The 16,098-nt window shown below is 37.6% G+C and overlaps 1 pseudogene; it reads right to left on the bottom strand.

The window, feature by feature from the left end:
* LOC107522163 (large ribosomal subunit protein eL24-like) overlaps window positions 1-13,658 on the bottom strand; it is a 38,602-nt pseudogene extending 24,944 nt beyond the window's left edge.
* Window positions 13,659-16,098: the final 2,440 nt, after the last annotated feature.

The following is a 16,098-nucleotide window of genomic DNA, read 5'->3' as shown; positions in this document are numbered from 1 at the left end:
TCAATGAAAATGAAGACACGAGCTATCAAAATATTTGGGACACAGCTAAGGCAGTACTGAGAGGGAAGTTGATAGCCATACAAACACAAATGAGGAAACAAGAAAAAGCACAATAAAGCAGCCTGATTACACATCTTAAAGACCTAGAAGAAGAACAAAGGAACCCTAAAGCAACCAGAAGGACAGAAATCACTAAAGTTAGGGCAGAAATAAATAACATTGAAAATAAGAAAACCATACAAAAGATCAATGAAAGTAAATGTTGGTTCTTCAAAAGAGTAAAAAAAAAAATCAACAAATCTTCAGCCAGACTCACAAAAGAAAAAGGGGGAAGACCCAAATAAATCAGATTGTAAATGAAAGAAGAGATATCACAACAGACACCTCAGAAATTCAACATATCATTCCAGGCTTCTCTGAACAACTCTATGCGACCAAGCTATAGAACCTGGAAGAAATAGATGATTTCCTAGATACCTATGAACTTCCAAAAGTAAATAAAGAGGAACTAGATAATATGAAAAGGCCCATCACAGTTAATGAAATTGAAACACAGTTATCAAAACCCTTCCCCAAAATAAAAGTCCTGGACCAAATGGATTTACAAATTAATTCTACAAAACCTTCAAAGAAGAGTGAATACTTTTAAAAGTCTTCCAGAAGATTGAAGACATTGGAATACTCCCTTCCAGCCTCTATGAAGCCAATAACACTTTGATACCAAAAGCAGACAGGGACACAACCAAAAAAGAAAACTACAGACCAATATCTCTGATGAACATAGATGCTAAAATATTGAACAAAATCCTAGCCAACCAGATACAGCAGTATATTAAAAAGATTGTTCATCATGACCAAGTGGGGTTTATCACTAGGATGGAAGGTTGGTTTAATATGCATAAATCAATCAACATGATCCACCACATCAATAAAAGCAAGATCAAAAACCACATGATCATAACAATAGATGCAGAGAAAGCCTTTAAAAAAATACAACATCGCTTTATGATCAAAATGCTACAAAAAATGGGAATAGATGGAAAATTCCTCAAAATAGTGGGGTCTATATATAGCAGACCTACAGACAACATCATATTCAATGGTGAAAAACTGGAAGCATTTCCCCTCAGATCAGGAACTAGACAGGGCTGTCCACTATCACCATTACTATTCAACATAGTATTGGAAGTTCTTGCCATAGCAATCAGGCAGGAGCAAGGAATTCAAGGGATACAGATTGGAAGAGAAGAAATCAAATCCTCCCTATTTGCAAATGACATGATAGTATACATAGATGAACCTAAGAATTCCAGCAAGAAGCTTTTGGAAATCATCAGGCAATACAGTAAGGTGTCAGGCTATAAAATTAACATTCAAAAGTCAGTGGCATTCCTCTGTACAAACACTAAATTAGAAGAAGATGAAATCCAGAAATAAATTCCTTTTACTATAGCAACAAAAACAATAAAATATCTAGGAATAAACTAACCAAAGAAGACTTGTATACTGAAAATTATGAGTCACTACCCAAGGAAATTGAAAAGGACACAAAGAAGTGAAAAGATATTGCATGTTCATGGGTTGGAAGAATTAACATCATCAAAATGAATATACTACTCAGAGCCATATACAAATTTAATGCTATCCCCATCGAGATCTCAACCACATTTTTTAGGAGAATAGAACAAATGCTACAAATGTTTATCTGGAACCCAAAAAGACCTAGAGTTGCCAAAAGAATCTTGAGAAGAAAGAAGAGAACTGGAGGCATCGCACTCCCAGATCTCAAATGCCACTGTTATCAAAATTGCTTGGTACTGGAATGTGAATATACGCTCTGACTAGTGGAATAGAATTGAGAGCCCAGAAGTAAGCCCCCACACCTATGGACATCTAATCTTTGACAATGGTACCCAGACTATTAAATGGGGAAAGCAGAGTCTCTTCAACAAATGGTGTTGTGGAAAATGGATTGAAATATTCAGAAGAATGAAACTGAACCACTATATTTCACCAAATACCAAAGTAAATTCCAAGTAGATCAAAGACCCGGATGTTAGACCAGAAACTGTCACATACTTAGAGGAAAATATTGGCAGAACTCTTTTCCACATAAATTTTAAAGACATCTTCAATGAAATGAATCCAATTACAAAGAAGACTAAGGCAAGTATAAACCTATGGGACTACATCAAATTAAAAAGCTTCTGCACAGACACAACCTATCAAAATATTTGGGACACAGCTAAAGCAGTACGGAGAGGGAAACTTATAGCCATACAATCACATATTAAACACCAAGAAAAAGCTCAAATGAACGACCTTACTGTACACCTCAAGGATTTAGAGGAAGAGGAACAAAGGAACCCTAAAGCAATCAGAAGGACAGAAATCACTAAAGTTAGAGCAGAAATAAACAACATCGAAAATAAAAGAACCATACAAAAGATCAATGAAGCCAAATGTTGGTTCTTTGAAAGAATAAACAAAATTGACAAACCCCTAGCCAGACTCACCAAACAAAAAAGAGAGAAGACTCAAATTAATAGAATTATAAATGATGGAGGAGATATCACAACTGACACCACAGAAATCCATAGAATCCTGCGAAACTTCTATGAAGAACTATATGCCACCAAGCTAGAGAATCTGGAAGAAATGGAACCATTTCTAGAAGCATATGCCCTTCCAAAACTGAACCAAGAAGAACTACAAAATCTAAATGCACCAATCACAGACAAAGAAATTGAAACCGTTATTAAGAACCTCCCCAACAACAAAAGTCCTGGACCAGATGGCTTCACAAACGAATTCTACAAAACTTTCAGGAAACAGTTAGTACCCATACTTCTTAAGTTTTTCCATAAGATTGAAGAAACAGGAATACTCCCTTCCACCTTCTATGAAGCCAACATCACCCTGATACCAAAAGCTCATAGGGACAGAACAAAATAGGAAAACTACAGACCAATATCTCTGATGAACATAGATGCCAAAATATTAAACAAGATCTTGGCCAACCGGATACAGCAACATATCAAAAAGTTTGTTCATCACAAACCAAGTGGGATTCATCCCAGGAATGCAAGGCTGGTTCAACATCCATGAGTCAATCAATGTCATTCACTACATCAATAAAAGCAAAGCCAAAAACCACATGATTATCTCAATAGATGCAGAGAAAGCCTTTGACAAAATCCAACACCCATTCATGCTCAAAACTCTACAAAAAATGGGAATAGATGGGAAATTTCTCAAGATAGTGGAGTCTATATATAGCAAACCTACAGCCAACATCATACTCAATGGAAAGAAGCTAAAAGCATTCCCCCTCAGATCAGGGACTAGCCAGGGCTGTCCACTGTCACCTTTACTCTTCAACATAGTATTGGAAGTTCTTGCCATAGCAATCAGGCAAGAGAAAGAAATCAAAGGAATACAGATTGGAAGGGAAGAAGTCAAGCTCTCACTACTTGCAGATGATATGATAGTATACATAGAAAAACCTAAAGAGTCCAGCAGAAAACTACTGGAAGTTATTAGGCAATATAGCAAGGTAACAGGCTACAAAATCAATGTACAAAAATCAGTGGCATTTCTTTATGCAAACACTAAATCTGAAGAAGAAGACATCTAGAAATCACTCCCATTTACTGTTTCAGCAAAATCAATCAAAAACCTAGGAATAAAGTTGACCAAAGAAGTGAAAGACTTATATACTGAAAACTATGAGTCGCTACTAAAGGAAATAGAAACTGATACCAAGAAATGGAAAGCTATCCCATGCTCATGGATTGGAAGAATAAATATCATCAAAATGAATATTCTCCCCAGAGCCATATACAAATTTAATGTGATAACCATCAAAGTTCCACCAAACTGCTTTAAGAGAACAGAACAAATACTACAATCATTTATCTGAAACATGAAAACACCTAGAATTGCCAAAACTATCTTAAGGAAAAGAAACAGAAATGGAGGCATCACACTCCCAGACCTTAAACTATATTATAAAGCCATCATCATCAAAACAGCATGGTACTGGAACAAAAAAATGCACACAGACCAGTGGAACAGAATTGAAAGCCCAGAAATAAATCCCCACACCTATGGACATCTAATCTTTGATAAGGGGGCCCAAAGGATTAAATGGAAAAAGGAGGCTCTCTTCAATAAATGGTGCTGGGAAAACTGGGTTGTAACATGCAGAAGAATGAAATTGAACCACTTTATCTCACCAGAAACAAAAATCTACTCTAAATGGATCAAAGACCTAGATGTCAGACCAGAAACAATCAAATACTTAGAGGAAAACATTGGTAAAACACTTTCCCACCTACACCTCAAGGACATCTTTGATGAATCAAACCCAACTGCAAGGAAGACTAAAGCAGAAACAAACCAATGGGACTACATCAAATTGAAAAGCTTCTGCACATCCAAAGAAACTATTAAACAAACAAAGAGACCCCTCACAGAATGGGAGAAGATCTTCACATGCCATACATCAGACAAGAAACTAATCACCAAAATATATAAAGAGCTCAGCAAACTTAGCACCAAAAAAGCAAATGACCCCATCCAAAAATGGGCAGAGGATATGAACAGAACATTCACTACAGAGGAGATCCAAAAGGCTAACAAACATGAAAAACTGCTCTAGGTCACTGATTGTCAGAGAAATGCAAATTAAGACAACACTAAGATACCACCTCACTCCTGTAAGAATGGCATACATCAAAAAGGACAGCAACAACAAATGCTTGAGAGGTTGTGGGGACAGAGGAACCCTTTTACATTGCTGGTGGGAATGTAAATTGGTACAGCCTCTGTGGAGAACAGTCTGGAAAACTCTCAGAAACCTAGACATGGACCTTCCATATGATCCAGTAATTCCTCTCCTGGGGTAATACCCCAAGGACTCCATAACACCCAACCAAAAAGAGGTGTGTACTCCTATGTTCATAGCAGCACAGTTCATAATAGCTAAAACCTGGAAGCAACCCAGGTGCCCAACAACAGATGAGTGGCTGAGAAAGCTGTGGTATATATACACAATGGAATACTATGCAGCTATCAAGAACAATGAACCCACCTTCTCTGACCCATCTTGGATGGAGCTAGAAGGAATTATGTTAAGTGAGCTAAGTCAGAAAGATAAAGATGAGTATGGGATGATCCCACTCATCAATAGAAGTTGAGGAAGAAGATCTGAAAGGGAAACTAAAAGCAGGACCTGACCATATTGTAAGTAGGGCACCAAAGTAAAAACCCTGTGGTGAGGGGTAGACATGCAGCTTCCTGGGCCAGTGGGGGATGGGAGTGTGTGGGAGGGATGGGTCACAGTCTTTTGGTGGTGGGAATGGTGTTTATGTACACTCCTAGTAAAATGTAGTCATATAAATCACTAGTTAATTAATACAAGAGGGGGGAAATTAATTGTATGTCTCAAAGTTTTTCAAAACAAACTGAATCTTTTCAATATATAGGCTGTGTAATTGATATGCAGACTCTCTCAAAAGCCTAGACCAAGTAAATCAGAAGCAACCAACAGCACAGCTATATACAAGATACTGGGTACTGTACAGCAAACCCTAACAAAAGGACTTTTCAAAGTTAACCCAATTACCAAATAATGTGATGATAACATTAACTATCGATTGTCTTTTGGAACCCTAAGACAGCAGGAACCTCACATCTCCACTATAGAGCCCCTACTTCCCCCGTCCTGGAACCATTGGATAGGTTTTTTCCCGTATGCCTCTCCCTATCCATATCAAATAATATTGCTTCTGCCGATCACAACCTAACCAACACAAGGATTGCCACCTCAACATGCTTCACTTCAGATTGTGTCCAGAGACTTCACGTGTTGAATGACAACCGTTCAACTTCATTACTTGGGTGAGACCTTTCCTTTCATAGTATACTCTAATTTCATCTCAGGTGGTTCACTTTCTAACAAAGTCCCAAAACCTAGATATACACCAGTTTCTGTGAGAGAGAGAGCATATCTTCACACGTATCCGTAAACTACTGCAAAATATATACCTGAAAGCAGAAGTACACTAGAGTTTGCAGTGAGTACCCCCCTAACACTTCCTCTCCACTATTCCAAGCTTTGGGTCCATGATTGCTCAACAATTTGTTTGGCTTCGTATGTTAACTCTCTTTTCAGTCACCAGGTTCCAGATGTCATCAGGATGCCGGCCAGGCTTCCCTAGACTGAAGACCCCACCAATGTGTCCTAGAGCTCTGCTTCCCCAAAGACCCACCCTACTAGGGAAAGAGAGAGGCAGACTGGGAGTATGGACAGACCAGTCAACACCCATGTTCAGCGGGGAAGCAATTAAAGAAGCCAGACCTTCTACCTTCTGCAACCCACAATGACCCTGGGTCCATGCTCCAAGAGGGATAGAGAATGGGAAAGCTATCAGGGGAGTGGGTGGGAAATGGAGATTGGGTGGTGGGAATTGTGTGGAATTGTACCCCTCCTACCCTTGGATTTGTTAATTAATCCTTTCTTAAATAAAAAAAAAATAAAAAAAAAAAAGCTTCTGCACAGCCAAAGAAACCACTACCCAAACCTAGAGACCCCTCACAGAATGGGAGATCTTTACATGCCATACATCAGACAAGAGGCTAATAACCAAAACATAGAAATAGCTTGCCAAACTCAACCACAAGAAAACAAATGACTCCATCCAAAAATGGGGAGAGGATATGGTCAGAATATTGACCACAGAAAAGATCCAAAAAAACAAGAAACACATGAAAATATGCTCCCAGTCTTTGAAATGCAAATAAAGACAACAATGAGATGCCACTTCATTCCTGTGAGAATGTCATACATCAGAAAAGGTAGCAGTAACAAATGCTGGAAAGGTTGTGGGGTCAAAGGAACCCTCCTGCACTGCTACTGGGAATGTAAATTGGTACAATCTCTGTGGAGAATAGTCTGAAGATCTCTCAGAAGGCTAGAAATGGACCTACCCTATGAACCTGCAATTCATCTCCCTGGGTTATATCCTAAGGAACCCAACATACCCATCCAGAAAGATCTGTGATTTTCTTAGCTTCTGAGATCAGATGAGATCGGGCATGTTCAGGGTAGTATGGCCGTAGACAGATCTGTGATTTTCTTAGCAGCACAATTTGTAATAGCCAAAACCTGGAAGGAACCCAGGTGCCAACAATAGATCAGTGGCTGTGCAAGTTGTGGTATGCAATGGAATACTACTCAGCTGTTAAAAACTTTGACGTCACTTTTTTCAGCCAGTCTTGGATGGAGCGTGAAAAAATCATGCTAACTGAGATAAGTCAGGAACAGAAGGATGAATATAGGATGATCTCACTCTCAGGCAGAAGTTGAAAAACAAGATCAGAAGAGAAAACACAAGTAGAACCTGAACTGGAGTTGATGTATTGCACCAGTTAAAAACTCTGAGGTGTGTGAGGGGGAGAGTATAGGCCCTGGAAAAGGATGACAGAGGAACTGGTGAGGGTTGTACTGTTATGTGGAAAACTGAGAAATGTTATACATGTACAAACTGTTGTATTTACTGTCATCTGTAAAACATTAATCTCCCAATAAAAAAATTTAAAAATTGTTAATGATATCAATTAGATATGATTGGTGGGTTCATTATGTTTCTTGAGCAATGTACAAATTAAGTGCATTTAAGTCTGAAGTTTGTGAGGGAGTCAGTTATACATTTACCAGCATATCAGAGTGAAGCTCAACTGAAACGAATTATTTAATTGAAATTAAACAAATATAAATACCACACTTTCATGAATGAATAACCTACCCTTGACTGTCACATCCTCCTTGACTAACTATGACCTACCCCTTAAAAAAAAGCTGAAATTAGATAGATAATAACAAATTTTAGTCCTGTTAGTAAGACAAGCCAATTGCTAGGTTTCACAATTTTTCAAACTGCTCATTGCTCTTCTTCACCACTCTGCAGGATTCACATTTTTTTTCTGGTAGCACCTAAAATATTCTCGTTTGACTTCAATCTGTATCAGCCATGGAAGCAACAGAATTGGAACTGACAAAAGTAAGTAGTTAGACAGCTATTCAAAGAAGTGTCAGGTTTGACAGGCTTTGAAGGAATCATGTCTTGGACTGCCTGAACCTGCTTTCTCTCTAAAACCTTCTGATTTGCTTTCTATGTAGAATACACCCTCTTGGTGAGAAACTCAGGTGATTTTTCCACCAAATACTACCCTTGTTGATGTTCACTGAAGGAAATAAGAGGTAGCTGAGTAACAGAGGCTACAAGCCTGATAAATTGTATCACATACTTGTTTCAGATTTTCCTAGTGACATTTGTGAATGTGAGACTTCAAGTGTCATATCAGGCCGAAAGAAAGAAAGAAAGAAAGAGAGAGAGAGAGAGAGAGAGAGGAAGGAAGGAAGGAAGGAAGGAAGGAAGGAAGGAAGAAAGAAAGAAAGAAAGAAAGAAAGAAAGAAAGAAAGAAAGAAAGGAAGGAAGGAAGGAAGAAAGATGCATTTTATTTACTTCATAGGGTGGGGAGGGGAGAGAAAAAAAGGTCATAACTCGATCATATGCTATCTAGGTAGGGGACCAAACTCAGGACCTCATGATGGTGAAAGTCCAGCACATCATATATCACCTAACTGGCAGCCATCTTATCAGTTTTGTCTGATATTCAAATTTTGTGTGGTAGTTCAGAGTAAAGGAGTAATGTGTCCTGGAGCTCCGCTTCCCCAGAGCCCTACCCTACAAGGGAAAGAGAGAGACAGGCTGGGAGTATGGATCGACCTGTCAATGCCCATATTTAGCGGGGAAGCAATTACAGAAGCCAGACCTTCCACCTTCTGCATCCCACAATGACCTTGGGTCCACACTCCCAGAGGGATAAAGAATAGGAAAGCTATCAGGGGAGGGTATGGGATGTAGAGTTCTGGTGGTGGGAATTGTGCAAAATTGTACCCCTCTTACTCTATGGTTTAGTCAATGTTTACTTTTTATAAATAAAAAATTTAAAAAAGAAAGGAAAAAAGAGTAAAGGTGTATATGTTCTATTGTGGAGCTTCTCCAATGGTATATTTTATATTTTATTCCATTCCCCAACTGAAAAATACACAGAAAGAGAGAGATTAGAGACAGGCTGAAGCTGAGATGGAATGATGGGAAGAGAGAGAGATACCTGCAGCACTGCTTCACAGCTCAGCTTGTGAAATTTCCTCCTTACAGATGGAGACCAGGGGTTTGAACACCATGAAGGTTCTTTTTTATTATTATTTTATTTTTATTAGTGATTTAATATTGATTTGAAAGTTCTTTTTTTAGCTTTTCTTTTTTTTTTAATTTGCCACTTTATTGGGGATTAATAGTTTACAGTACAGTTATTGACACATAGGTACAACCTCTCATCTCCCTATGAGCGGTGTCTCCAGAACACTCTAACAGTGATCCAAAACCTGTCCTCCTGACCCCTGGAAGTCTCTTTCCCTTCATTGGTTCCACGTGCATCATGGACATTTTCAGCTTCTGTACCATCTATAGAAAGCATGGCCTTCCAACAACTTAATCTTTATGGCATGAAGAATAATTTTTCAAAGCTGTAAGTCACAGCGAGGGCTTTCTTCTTTCTCAGCTTTGATTTGTTGTGTTTCATACAGAGATAGATGATGATAGGTAGGTAGCTAGATAGCTAGACAGACAGACAGACAGATGGGATGTAGAGGAGTAAGAGAAAATTAGAACATCACTCTGGCACATGTGATATGTGTGTGATGTCTGGTATTAAATTTGGAACCTCATGCTTGATAGTCCAAGTCTTTATCCATTGTACCACCTCAAAGGCTGTGATTTGCTGGTTTTCATCCTCTTTTTCATACCTGTTTAATAACTTCTGATGGAAAAATGCTGACAACTATCTAATTCACTCCTGATACAAAAAAAAAAAAATCCCCCAAAGAGACCTCATTATGGAAATTGTTTGGTATGTTGCAATTAGATACAAACCATATTCTAACTCTCCAAGAAGTTTGGTTCCCAAATTAGAAGAAGGAAGAGGAAACAACAAAATTCTCTAAGAGAAAGTAGTTATAAAACTTTTATGCAAAAAGTATATCAAGGAAAGAGGTTAGCAGAATTTACTTAACTGCGAAACCTAAAAATATTTTTAAATTGTCAGTCACTAGAATTCTCTTTTTATTCTCTCTTCCTTAAAGTACATACTAAAGGCTGGGAAGACAGCATAATGGTTTTGCAAAGAAAAAAAAAAACTTACATGCCTGAGGCTCTGAGGTCCCAGTTTTAATCCCTAGCACCACCACAGGCCAGAACTGAGCAATGTTCTGGTGTTTCTCTCTATGTCTTTATCTCTCTTAAAATAAATAAATTTCAAATGCATACTACCCCCCCATATATGTACATTTTTCTCCTTCCTTGGCTGAGACTCAGGTATTATGCAAGGAGTAGTTATTTGAAAACACTAATCTACTAGCTGACTCTAAAATCTATAGGATTCTACAGATGGAATCACTAAGCAATTCTACTCACCTAGAAGTCTTATTAACAGAAAAATGCATGGTTAGACCTCATATATATATTTAATAGTCCCAACCTTATCTTCCGTTCTTTCTGTTTCTCTCTTTCTTTTTCTTATTTCTTCTTTCTTGCCTTCTTTTCTTTTTTGTTATCACCAAGGCTCTGAACTTCTCTGAATTGAATTTTTCAGATAAAGAAACAGTAAGAGAGAATTAGAGATTTAAAAAAAAAAAAAAGACACTATAACACCAAAACATCCTCCAATACAGTGAGAGCTGGACATGAACCTTGGTCCTGTGCTTGACAAAGCAGGCATCCTCCCAGGTAATCTAACTTGCTAACCCCAGTTTCTCAAAATTCTAATCAAGTCATATATGGTTCTAGAAAAATGGATGGTAAGGTGACTAAAGTTTTGACCTTCTATACAATTCCAAGCTATTTTATTAAGGAAAAGTTAGTTATTACCTAATTTATGTAGGGTTTACCTGGAAGAAATAATGATTGTGATCATATATAGCAAAACTTCTAAGAGGAAAATTTGAAAATATATCTTGATGTAGTTCCACTTGGTCAAATGAGCAATTTCTATTCTGGGGTTTGACTGAATACTGCTAGCATGTTCTGTGTCTTAAGTCAAGTCATTTTAGTTTTCCAACAGTAGCACTTTTTGTGAAAATGGGCAAATAATGCTATCTTGATCTGTTTGGGCTGCTATAACAAAATACCATAGATGAGGTAACTTTTAAACAACAAAAATATCATTCTTTGGTTCTAGAGACTAGAAGTCTAAGATCAGAGTGCCAGAATGCTTAAGTTCAGATGAGGGCTTGCTTCCTTTGTTGATAGATGACCTTCATTTTGCTGTGTCTTCATGACTTGGAGGGAAAGTGTAATCCCATGTATATCATCAAATAATCCCATTATTGGATCATTTCCCAAAGGGTTCACCTCCCAATACTATTACATTTTTAATTAGGTTTCAACATACGGATTAGAGATAAGGATGGAAGTATAGAAACATTTAGTTAAGCTCGTGCTTCATAAGAAAATGTCCAAAGAGTTCCCAATATCCCAAGAATTATAATGTTGATATCTTCAAGTGTTCAAAGAATTTAGTCTAGGAGATGTTAGTGCATTCCTAGTACAGTGGCAGGAGGGACAAAACAGAGAGTCTGAAGGAGCAGGGCTCAGCTGCAGTGAGAAGCTATCAATACCTTAGTACGTAGCAGGATTCTGGCCTCTCGATTTTGTGAAACACTCGAATTTACTGAACGAAGAGAGGAGGAAGACAACATATATTTGTATTGATCTGCATGCTGGGGTTTCAAATGTGATCCATTATGTATCATTTCCTTTGCCCTAATCCATCTGTTAAGGTTTTCTTCTGCTGTGCATAAGGAATTTGAAAAAAGATATGTGACTTTAACTGAGAAGAGAGTAACAGCATGGCATAGTTATAACCACCTGCACTAAGAAAGACTCAAGATGGTATTTGTCAAATATTGGAAGATGTGTGTCTTCTAGCTAAGGGATAATGTGATGTTGTCAGACACTGTTTTAAAATGCTATGGCCAAAGGGGAAAAAATACATTTGTTTCTCATAATAGTGGTTATCATTTCGCTTGTGAAATGTTTATCTACTGGTGATCTCACTGTGGTTTCCTTTGGATTATCTCCTTGTTTTATTTTCTCTCACTAGGAAAAGCAAATATCTTGGCCCTTTTCTTTTTTCTACTGTGTGTATCTAGCATATGCAGAGTTAAAACAAAGGCTGCACAACTCCAAGGAATTGAGTAATTAAAATCAAGCAGATCCTAATGGAAGTGGCATGGTGTGGGCAGTTGCTAACACATGCTTGTTGATTTTTTAGGATGTATAGGAGAAATTGCTAAAGAAATGGGGATAGGGAATAAAAGAAAGGATAGAATAAATTCACACAGATGTGGCCCTTTGAGTAGAAACGAGCAGATTATATTCAGCTTAATTTATAATCCAGCTAATGTTTATGTATATCTTATGCTAACCCTTAACTGCTGAAATCAGATGTTCTTCACTCAGGGATAAGTAAAATTATGTATCATACCTGTAATCATAGTTGTAATCTGCTACTATGTTTAGTTATTGTTTTCAATACATATTGAAAACAACCAGCCCCATGCAATCATACTTTTAAGCTGAACCAATGTATTTATTGTAGGTGCATATTTTTCTTTATTCCTAAGTCTGAAAGAAGCTTTTATCATAAAAAAATATATAAACACGGGGCCAGGAAATAGGTCACTGGATATAGTGCATACTTTGCCATGCATGAGAACCTGGTTTGAACCATTGATACCATGTAAAGACACTGTACCGGGGAAAACTTATGAACAGTGGAGTTAGACTATGATGTCTCACCTCTATCTTTCTCTCACCCTTTCTGTCTGTACCAGAAATTGAAAGAAAAGAGAGTCCATTGGGAGCAGTGGAATTGTGCAAGAACAAAGAATGCCTTAGCAAACAAAATATATACATGCATATGTACATAATGTAAACCTGTTACTAAAATTTAGAAAAGTGGTGAAATTGAGTACCTGACCACCCTAACAATATTTTTTATCTTTCTTGTTCTTTTTCACTTTTTTTTCTTTTCTCTTTGACAATCAGATCTTTATTCAAAAATCCCAATCTTGTCAAGTCCCCACCAGCTAGGAGAGCAGAGACCTCCATAGGCTTCATAAACTTTTGCTTAAGTGCTGTCTTTAGAGGAGCCTTAGCAGTCTTTTTAGATGTTTGCTTAGTTTTTTGTTTTTTCTTCTTCCTTGGCAGACCTGATAGCTTGCACTCACAGAGCCCTTCTAACTTCAGATTTCTGATTCCTTTTGGCCATTATATGAGCAAGAGAAGCACCAGTGGTGGCTCTCTGGAATCTGACTGCACAACCAGTTCTTTCTTTTTAAATGCTTCCAGTTGTTCTTTCTTATGATTTCTTCTGTAAACGACAATCCAAGTTGCCAAAAATCCAATTTGCATTTTACATTGAGAAACTGGAAAACCTTCCCATTGGTCCTGGCATAGCCCCTCCCATGTTTGGGGTAGATCTTGTATCTGCTGAAACTACACAGCTCAGCCTTCATGGCTGCTGCTGTCCAGAAAGAGGGAAGATATCAAAGAGTCACTTTGCATTTTTATATTACATTATAATTATATACTTTTACTTACATATCATGTGCTTATATGCACAAATTTTATGTATGCACATTTTCTAGCTTCTTTTTTCTCCATGAAGTTATAGTTTCATCATTTCAAGTTATTATAAGCCTTACAAAAATGTAAATCCTATACTGTTTCTGCTTGTAGTTTACTTAACCTAGTATTAAGTACACATAATATCCATATATTGTCTTTGAAAAACTGGGATTTAATGACTAAAATTTAGTTATCTTACCATAGCATGCAGGCCTTGAATATGTATGGTCCCAAATCTGATTCCCAGCACCACCTTTGCCAGAATTGCTCTCTCACTTTCTTGTAGACAAACAATAAATAAGGGCATTGGGCAGTGGCACAGCTGGTTGAGCACACACATTATCTCATGCAAGGACCCATGTTCAAGGCCTCAGTCCTCTCCTGCAGTGGAAGCTTCACAAACAGTGAAAAAGTGCTTTAGGTGCCTGCATGCCTATCTATCATCTATCTATCTATCTATCTATATATCTATCTATCTATCTATATCTATCTATCATCTGTGTCCATCTTGCCGTCCCTCTCAATTTCTCTCTCTCTGTCCTGTCAAGTAAATAATAAATAATAATAATATTTAAATAATAAATAAATAAATATTTTAAAAGCAGAAACCCAAAAGCAAATATATTAGAAACTTCTAGTTGAAAAGTTAAAAATGTTCCTTTATAACATCTCCCCTATATATATGTGAAGCTCTAGGAGAGAAGTTTAATTTGCTCACTTCTCAAACTTAATTAAACATAGAACCATTCTCACTAGGAATGTTGATAGAACACTGGTGTTACCTAGAATGCATTTTAAAAAGCAATGTTTTAGTCATTTCCTTCTGGTTGGATAGCTAGGTTGAAAGAAAATTTTCAGTACAATAAATAATAAAGAAGTTAACATAATATTCAAACATGGCTTTTTAATTTGTATTACTTATTTAATAATGATTAACAGGACTGTAAAATAACGGGTACAATTCCACACAGTTCCCACCAGCAGATTCCATGTCCCATCCCCTCCATTGGAATTTTCCTTATTCTTTAGCCCTCTGGGAGTATGGACCAAAATTCTTTCTTTTGTTTTATTTTTTTATTATTGAGTAGACACTGAGAAAAAATGAAAGAGGTGGAGGAGAGCAAGAGAGAGAGAGAGACAGAGAGATACCTACAGTCTTGCTTCACCACTCATGAAGCTTTTCCCCAGCAGGTAGGGACCAGGTCCTTGAACCTAGGTCCTTGCACACTGTAATGTAAGCGTTTAACCAGGTGTGCCTCCACCTTGGACCAAAATTCTTTTTTTTTTTTTAATTTTACAAAATTACATGTCAACAAGGGTTTAAATACACACCATTCCCATCACCAGAGTTCTGAATCTTCAGTCATCCCACTGCAATCTACCATAGTTCCCCCAAGGTTGTAGACATGGGCCAACCATCATCTCTACAACTATCTCTCTACATTTATACATAATTGCCTTCTTTTTTTCCCTGATACAATCCCCTCGTCCCTTCCAAGCCACTCATGACCACATTGCTACCTTCATATGTCCCTCTCCTTTCCCTTCTCTCTCTCTGAGTACTGATGGAGCTGGAGTTCAGAGCCCTCTGGGAGTATGGATCAAGGTTGCTTTGGGGGAGCAGAAGATAAGAGTTTTGTCTTCTGTAGTTACTTCTCCACTGAGTATGGGTGTTAACAGGTTGATCCATACCCCTAGCCTGTTTTCTATCTTTCCTTAGTGGGCTAGAACTCTGGAGGTACAAAAATCCAGGACACATTGGTGAGGTCTTCTGCCCAGAGAAGTTGGGATGGAGTCATGGTAGCATCTCTAACTTGGTGTCTGGAAAGGTGGCATGACCTAAATTGAAACAAAATGGTTAATGAACAGGAACCAAAAAGTAGGATTAGAGCAGATAAGATTAGGGATTTTAGAGTAGAAGAAAGCTAGGACGTCTGTTTTAGGCATGCTCCTGGGGCACACAACTATGGTAGTTTTGCTTGAGTTTGATAGCTAGCCTGAAGTTGAATATAAATATTGTCTGAGAGAATGATGTCAGAGTAGAGAAAAGGGCTAGAAAATTGGATTGGGGCAGTGAGTAGCTCCGTTTTGAAAAAAAAAATCTGTGGCTAAAATTAACTATTTACCTCTATCCACCTGACCCAGGGCCTATATACGTGTATATATATATATGTATGTATATGAAACTGTCTTTGGTCCAACGTGACATCAGTCCATAGAGCTCAGACTATGGATTATCATTGCTATCTTGAATTTAATATTGCTGAGAAAGCCAACCAATATACAGTGAGCATATTTACACAGCATACTTGTTACATATACTTTATTTCTTAATATA

The sequence above is a fragment of the Erinaceus europaeus genome, chromosome 10 (genome assembly GCF_950295315.1).
Source record: "Erinaceus europaeus chromosome 10, mEriEur2.1, whole genome shotgun sequence".
Classification (NCBI taxonomy): Eukaryota; Metazoa; Chordata; class Mammalia; order Eulipotyphla; family Erinaceidae; genus Erinaceus; species Erinaceus europaeus.
The sequence above is the reverse complement of the archived record's forward strand: the minus strand, read 5'-3'. Positions and strand labels throughout refer to the sequence as shown.